Below are 9,272 nucleotides of genomic sequence, written 5' to 3'. Positions count from 1 at the left end.
GAGGGGTGGTCATAGTGACCTTATATGATACTTTGAGCTACATGGGAATCCTTGAAGTACACTGTACATATGTATCATGGAGAGCGAAGGGTACTTGGGAATCCCCTACTCTTATTGTATCTCCTATTCATGCGGCTACATGCATCGAGGCCTGTTCAGGAGGTTACACTAGACCCATGTAGCCTGTGGGTGGTTCTAGGAAAGTTAAGCTACACATTCCCAGCTTAATGGTTTTAAAGGCATGCTAAACCCGACTCCCTTTCCCGACATGGTTTTAATATATATATATATATATATATATATATATATATATATATATATATATATATATATATATATATATATTGTTTGTATGCATATGGATGGTTTACTTTGTTTTACTTGATGGCATTATTTTATCATTCACCTGAGTTCATACTAGCGTTCACCCACTAACCCATCTTTGGGCAGTTGTATCCCCACGTGATGTAGGAACCAGCCGATCTACTCCTCTTGCTTAGTGATCGGATTCAGGATCGGCTATTGGATTGAAATAGTGAGCTTTCATATTCCGTAAGGCTCTATTTCATATCATGGATGTCTTTACATACTTCAGTCTATTTATGGATATTTATTTTTTGCTATGGTTGGGGGCTTGTTCCAACCGGATATTGGTTACCTTTTGGTTAGAGGCTTTGTATATGACTACTATGGGTTGGAATGGGCAGGATCGGTATTGGTGTCAACCTTAGTATTGGCATTAGTATTGTGGTTGATACCTTTGGACTAAACTTATGATTGTTTCATTCTTTTTTATTTGGGGATAATATAATTATATTAGAACATATTTAGTTTATGGTTTGGATCAGTAATGGTTATTGGTTGGATAACGAATGGTTGGACTTGTTTGGGTCTGTCACTATTATAGACCTATCCGAGAGTCTGGAATTGAAATAAATGCTATCTTTTTATACGTTTGAAATTCATCCAACTCAGGATATGCATAGGCTAGTTGGGTTGGGTGATGGGGGTTGTCTCCAATCCTGGTTGGACTTGGGATTCCCATTACGATAAGGCCCTGGTTCGGGTCAGGTCATTAGGATTTTAAGTATTACCAATGTTTTATTATCCTTTATGATTACCATTTCCCATATAATTGACATACTTTGGATTTGTTGTGCAAGCATCGGTTGTATGTTCACTGCTTCCACAAACCTCGCACCAAGTATGATCCTGATGAGCTAATTTGTTGGCAGTGGTGCAGACCGTGGGACTCCCAAATTCATATTACTAAGTTGTGTAGTTAGCTGATTCTGTAGTGTAGCAATCTGAGCTGACTAAGCTATGAACTGATCAACCTTTAACACATGTACTACCTTCTTTGGAGAAACCCTTGCATCAGCATGCCACTCAGGATTCCCCCTGCGAAATCCGATTCAGCAGTGTATATAATTCATCATACGTCATCTTAAGCCTGCCCACCTACTGTTGAATCAAGGAGAATCTTAGTGTTTTGGCTCAAGAACCTCAATGAAAGTGTGTGCCAAAACATCGTTAGTCTGATGATGATGAGGGAAATTCCTAAGCATACCTTTGAATCTTTCCAAAGTTTGGTTAAGATTCTCTTTATCTTTTTGCCTGAAACTCAGAATCTCACTTCTCAAACGTATTGTCTTCCTAGATGGAAGAATCGGATAAGGAAATTTCGAGCCAGATCATCCCAGGAAATAATGGAGTTTGGTGGTTCAGTATATAACCACCTCTTTGCTTTCCCTAATAGAGAGAAGGGGAAGAGAATTAGTCTGACATAATCAGTAGATACCCTAGCAGGAATGTAGGTATCACTAATCTCAATAAAATTTTGTATGTGCTGTTGCAGGTCCTAATGAGATAAACCTGTGAATTGCCCACTCGTGTTCAACAATTTCACCATATTCTTCTTTAGTTCAAAACGACCACTTGCCTTTTGATTACGGATGCAATTAGTAGCATTATTCATAAATAGGATTGACATTTCACAAATAGGTCTAGCTACTACTCAAGCAGTAGTGGCTGGAACCGCCAAAGCTGGAGCAATTGGAGCATTAGGATCAATTAGATCATTAAGATTAGGATCTATTTGATCTCCCATTTGAACTTGCTGAATTAGGTAATGAAGTGTTGTTAATCTTCGCCTCTAATGAAATACTTGTTTTGGTTCTGAATAAGGCTCTACCAATTCTTTTGCTCTTGCCAATCCGATACCTCACTTATCCTGCAAAAGTCAGCCGCTAAGATCATTCGTTAACACTTAAATTTATTATCAAAATCCATGAATTTAGAAAATTACTAATTATTTGATCCTCGAAAATGGCGCCAAAAACTTGTTGCGGTCTATCACACACACAAGTGCACGTGATCGCACAAGTAATATAGTGACTCAAAGAATCAGATATCATACCCACAAGGACTACTAGATTAGTAATTTACTCAACTTTAATTTCGACAATAATGTATTTAAGTGTTTTAGAGTATCCAGATGATTGTGATAATTTAATCAATAATAGACTAAATAAAAAAAATAACAAAGTATATCAATAGCAACGTAAGAAAAGTTGTAAACAATATGAGATAGAATTCAAGGATTGAGACACTCTTAACAATATTATAAATCTCTATGCTTATCGTGTTCGTGCTGATTAGGTTATTGATTTGCAAGGTTTAGCTTATGATCATGGTATTCCAAGCCTCTAATCTTCTACCTAAATAGACATTGCAATTTCATCGTTGAGTAGGGATGCAATAATCCATTTAGGTGCTTTAAGTTATCTTCCTACAATTGAACCAAACAAGGCTTCTAGGTATATTCCTATCCTAGTCTCTACTTCATCTTCATTTATATCTGTAAAAATATGAACTTGCTCAATAAACTTATTGGTCTATCCCTAAGATTCTCCTTTTGGGTTCACAAAGGAACTATTCGTTCATTCAAATGGTGGCCAATCATTAAAATGGTAGAAACAAGAACATAAGAATAACTTATATGATAAATCAACGTTAACCACTCTAAGAATATCAAAATATAATCGTGTTTGTCGCCTCAACCCCAAAACAAGGGTGTTTAGCCACTCATATTCAAAATCAACATCACAAAAATATAATTAATCATACCAAAAATTAATGTTGAAAGATGAAAGTTCAAAGGACCCTAAGAGAGTATTATAATTCTTTTTGCCTCTGTAGTACATATCCAAAAGTATACTCATCTGATTTAAAGTGTTTCTTTTATTGTAGAAGATGTCTACCCATATTTTCTGCACCACTGCATTGCAGAGCCCATCATGGAGGTAAAGGTCCGAGATGCGGGTTTATGGTGGATAGATACTAGATTTTGATTTTGCAATAATTTAGCCTCAGCCACACGGGGCTATGCGGAAGGCTACTGGAATTTGACATTTGGGACTCATTAGACTCTATGACACGAACATAAAAGTGGGGATCTAGGTCCGTGATGCGGAGTTATCGCAGACCCTAACTAGATTATGTCGTTCAATGCTTATGCTTCGCTACTTCATTCCATGTTTTTCGTATCTTTTTTCCAGCTTCTCCATGTCTAGTGTGTCAGTCTAAATGCTTCCATGTTCCACACTCTCCTTATTATTGCATAATAGCGTGTCTAATTACAACGAAATCAAGCCCTGCAACACTAATCGTGTGTTATCTCAATAATACATTTTAGGCTCAAATACATACAATGCATACATTTTAGCTCATAGAACAAGTTCAAATATGGGTAAATATGGGCACTTGGATGTATAAATACGCCCAAGATCACCACCTCACACTTCGAATCTTGTTCATCCTCGAACAATCCAAGGAAATAAAAATAACACAATTAAGATTTAGACCACAATCTAAACAAGACACTTTTGTTGGGCATGCACTGGCCACACATGACTGGTCAATTTTCACTATAAACATGTCATATCACATATAAAAACACAGGATTACAATTTTCAAACTCCCCAACCTCACAAGTAGACTCTAACATATCAGCAAACTTATGCACCTTATTCAATCAAGCGTTCCTATAGGTCACCCAACTATCCTTCACATGCACCCTCACAACAAGATGATTACCCAGATTGCTCTCAATTTTGAAATCCATAACAATCATGGGTATACAAGTATCAAATTTCACTCACTCTCATAAGTAATTCATACATGATATATGATGAACCATAGGATTTCCCCTAGTATACTAATCCACTAATAGTCGAATGTTTAGATTAATGATCAAATAGGTCATTAAGGTATAATGTAAGCTAAAGGATGGATAGGAACTTATTTAGGTACAAAATGTGGCTAATCTCCCTAAGCGCTTTAATACATCACAAGAGCATTCAATCACTCAATTAACAACCCATTCTTCACCTTATCTATCTTCTCTTTTTTTCTTTCATTTTGGACCCATCTCATTAAGCTTCGTTGGATACACTATGGAAATGTTTTGAATTCATGTTATTATTTGGTTACGAGTCTGTGATGATCCTGCGTGAGTTGATCGTGTGCCGTGTGTGTGTGAAGTTTTATGTATTCCTTATTAAACTTGATGTCTAGAACTTTCTTCATGTGTATGCAAAGTGAAATAAAGAGTGTGGGTTTAGGAGATGATATAGGCATTTCTTTGATAGCCATGTTTCAATTCCCATACCTTCATTTACCTACTCTTGTCATACCCTGATCCCACTCTCACTCTCACTATTCCTTTTTTTTTTCTCTCTCTCTCTCTCTCTCTCTTTCTTCCTCTCCCTATCACTCCCTTATTTTCTTAACCTTAACTTTATACGTTAAATTATTATTTTATCTCTTACGTTATATTACCCCAAAATAAGATGGCAAACATTTTACTAATAATTTATTTTTTTTTGGTCAAATTACAACACATGGGGAATAGAATATTATCCTAAAAATAGGAGGATAATCAAAGGTTATTTTATTTTTATTATATTTGAGTTCTTTAATCATTTGCTTAAAAGCAGTCGGGTTAGTTCATCTATCTTTTACTCTTTTAATATTTCTATCCTATATTTCCTTGTGTAAATTATTTGAATGCCACGACACGAATTCTCAGGTCATGATGGCACCTACTATAACCCACCAATAGGAAAGACAACTCATAGTTCAAAATTGTTAGTAAAGGACTACCAAGAGAAATGAAAGAAAAACTGCGGAAAAATTGTAATAAAAGACTATTTTATACATAAGACAGTCCATGTCACGACCCAATTTACGAGTCATTATGGCACCTACTAAATCTGACCAGTAGGTAGGCCATATCATAACCTAGAGCTAATGGGTTAATTCAGTAGAAATTGCCCAACAAAGACGAAATTTTAAGAACACAATTTATAAGTAATAAAGGTTCTAGATAAAATAACAGTTAATACAAGATACCAATCCCACGATCTAGTAGATCCAGTACAAGAGCATCTAATAGTCTCAGTACGACTCAAAAGTCTAGAATAGTCAATACATCTATCACAATAACTAAAGATCGAATATAAAAGATAAAGGAAAATGGATGATTCGATCTCCAAGAGCTCCCCCTATCTTTGAGAATATCAACACAGCACGATCAATGATCAACGGTAATAGCTAGTTCTCAGATCTGGACCAAAAAGATACAAAAGTGTAGTATGAGTACCAAAACAATGGGTACTCAATTTTTATCATCGGCCGATTGAGCTAAATCATGATATAAGTATGATAAATGCAAGAAATCATCACTAAGTCAAGGTACATAAACTAACCTGGATGATCTCCAACACCATTGTACAGAATAAGTAGATAAATCAGAAAGATAAAATAACGTAACATAGTATCACATAAGCAATCACTAACTACAGAATTAGCTCCCATACGCTAATAGGTGCGGAAAAGTTAAAAAAAACTCATCACAACCTCCTATACTATTGGAAATTACACTCAAGAGAAGGATAAAGCAAATAGCCGACATTATAACTAACTTTTATTGTCATTTAACCATCATTCCAAAATTTACCCATATTCCTTAATCATCACTTTATTAATCAATCTATTTAATTACTAGAATCCATTTAAGTCATACCACATTTAAGCCATTTCCTCATTTTTTGACTTAGCCAAAATGGTACTTTCAATCCCCATCAATCATAGAAAATATATCATCATATCATAATCAATAGTCAGACTCAAACATGTCAATATAACTAATATCCAAACTTGAATTGATAAATAATTTATAATGAGACTCGAACCGGTAAATATAATCAGTATCCAAACTTTAATCGGTAAATAATCAATAGCCAAACTCAAACCGGCAAATATAATCAATATCCAGACTTGAACTGGTTAATATATCAATAACTAATCTCGAAGCGGTAAATATAATAAATATTGTCATAATCATCCTTCGGACTCAAATCAGGTATATATAATCTACAACATAACCATTTTTCAGAGTCGAAACAGATAAACATATATATAAATATAATATAAATAATCATAGCCACACTCAAACCAGCAAATATAATCAATATCCAGACTTGAACTGGTTAATATATCAATAACCGAACTTGAAGTAGTTAATATAATAAATATTGCCATAATCATCCTTTGGACCCAAATCGGGTATATATAATCAACAACATAACCATCTTTTGAAGTTGAAACAGATAAACATATAAACATTAAACACATACACACATATATATATATATCCACATCATAAAGAGTATCATCAATTTGCATAAATAATAGCATAGTCAATATGTGTCAACCCTCACATTAACCAACATAACCCTCAAGTGTCAATGTTTCTCAATATTACCTCAATACACATTCCCAAGAGTTGAATAAGCGTAAACGGTCTTACCAAAGCTAACACGTGTCATTGCCTAAAGTGGATTAAGAGTCCACTTCTAATCCTTAAGTTTTTTTTTTTAAGAAAATTCTACTCGGACTAGACTTGAAGTATCTAAATTCACTTTTAGATCTATAGCAAGCCACAATTAGTCCTAAGGTAGAGATTTTTCCCAAATACATTAACTAAGTCCTATGGAAACTAAGGAAACCTTTACAAGTGTAAGTAACTAAGGCCAATGTACCCTAAGCATGATTAACTAGACATACTTAATCTTGATCAATCTAAGGCATTCTCATGCTAAACATGACTAATGAAGCCTAATTCACCTAAGGTATGAGGAAGTATTTCAAGGTTACGGTGTCAAGTAGCCTAAATGGCTCAACCAATCCGAAGTCTTATAATTCATCAATACAACACCTAAATCCATCCCAAGTCTAACACAATATAATAAGAATACTATCAAATAGATCAACCTAAGAAAGGGTGAAACCTAGCCTACCTCATCACCGAAGAAAGCTCAATGAACTGCTAAACCAATGTTTTTCCCTTACGATAAGCCTCCTCAAAATGTCAACCTATCAAAAACACATTCTTCTCACCAATACAAGAACATCAATACCTATATTACACCATTGTGCTTCGGGTGTAAAAAACACCTCAAAACCTCATGTGGGTCCCACTTATGCAAATCGCATTTTTGAGACCAACAACATTCATACAAGCTCAAGGAATTATTACCCTAAAATATGTGAAAACCAATCTAAATTGGGGATAAAATTAAGTCCTAAAGATTTTGGGGTTTTGAGCAAATAATCAAGAAATTTCACGAAGAAAAGGGTGAATTTTTACTTTAAATTGATTGATAATCACAAAAATAGATGTTACTCAAGATTCCCAATTTACTAACAAGATTTAATTCTAAGTTAACACACTATTCTAGGTTTTAGATCTTAAGGAAAAAGATGAAAAATGCCCAAAACCATGGAAAAGGGGTCATTTATACCATTACCAGGCTCTCAGCAATTGCTATCGTGATCTGAGGCCTTGCAATCGTGGCACCTTTCATATGTTAAACGAGTCGTGATAGCCACACCTATTTGCAATTATGGCATCTCTATTGCACACAGAGTTGCGATCGCGGTCAAAAGAGGAATCATCACAGTGGCACCAGATTTGCTAATGCACCAGATTTTCCAAGTCCAAAATAGGCTCGACCTAGTGCTCAGGATTCCTTAGAAATCCCGTATACGCAAATAAACTATGCAACCATACTAAATTCTACATTTCAAATGTGATGGTGCACTTGAAATTTCCATCCAAGGTTGTTTTGACTAAATATAGGTCCCACACCTATACTTTCAATTTCTCAATTTTTTGACCAATAGGTCAAAATAAGCCTGGGTGCCTTGGGACCCAAACCAAGGGTCTACCTAGCATAAAATTGATATTTCAGAGCTGCTAGCACAGTCAAAATTTCTATTTAAGATCACTTGACTGAAGTTTATGCCCGAGGGCCATTTGGAACCAGTGAAGACTTTTAAACAGGAAATTGGTGCTAAAAACCAAATAAGCAGCCCGTAACTAAGTGTCAGCTCCAGTAAGTCATAAATGACTAGGGGTAGCTATGGAAAATCTTTAACTTTGGAAATATGGAAAATGACCTGAAGGATCATTACACTATCCACTACTAAAGGAACTTTCATCCCCGAAATTTAAGGATTATAATGTATCTGAAGTCTCGAACAGGTGAGGCTACTAAGTTTGCATCTCGCTCTCGATATCCCAAGTAGCCTCCTCCACTTGGCAGTTCCTTCATTGAACCTTAACCATAAGAATCTCCCTAGTGCAAAATCATCTCACATCACTAGCCAAAATAAGAACCAGCTCCTCTACAAAGGTCAAACACTCATCCAACTAGATTGAGTCCCATCTAAGCATATGAGATGGATCAGGAATATATCGCTGCAATATAAAGACATGGAAAATTGGATGAACATCAACCAAATATAGATATAGATCTAACTTATAAGCCATCTCACCAACTGTGTGAAGATTCTTAAAAGGTCCAATGTATCTAGGATAAGGCTTTTCCTTTCTCCCAAACCTCATCACACCCTTCATGGGTGATACCCGAAGGAATACACGATCACCAACTCCAAATCTCAAGGCACAAAGCCTACGGTTTGTATAAGCCTTCTGCCTACTCTGAATGGCTCTCAACCTATCCTAAATCACCCTGACTCTATCCAACAACTCCTAAGGCAAATCAGTACCATAAGCCCTAACCTTGGAAGTCCCAAACCATCTGACTGGGTAATGAAATATCCTACCATTGAAAACCTCAAAAGGTGTTATATTAATACTCGAATGATAGCTATTATTATACACGAACTCTACTAAGGCTAAG

The 9,272-nt window shown here is 35.5% G+C and overlaps 1 non-coding gene across 1 annotated transcript; it reads left to right on the top strand.

Annotated features, from left to right (window-relative positions):
- The first annotated feature begins 1,539 nt into the window (after nucleotides 1-1,539).
- On the top strand, nucleotides 1,540-1,646 carry LOC124888268. Its single transcript, XR_007046399.1, has one exon. It is a non-coding gene; the product is annotated as a small nucleolar RNA R71 (small nucleolar RNA).
- Nucleotides 1,647-9,272: the final 7,626 nt, after the last annotated feature.

The sequence above is a fragment of the Capsicum annuum genome, chromosome 10 (genome assembly GCF_002878395.1).
Source record: "Capsicum annuum cultivar UCD-10X-F1 chromosome 10, UCD10Xv1.1, whole genome shotgun sequence".
Lineage (NCBI taxonomy): Eukaryota > Viridiplantae > Streptophyta > Magnoliopsida > Solanales > Solanaceae > Capsicum > Capsicum annuum.
Note: the sequence above shows the minus strand (reverse complement) of the source record. Positions and strands in the feature narration are given on the sequence as shown.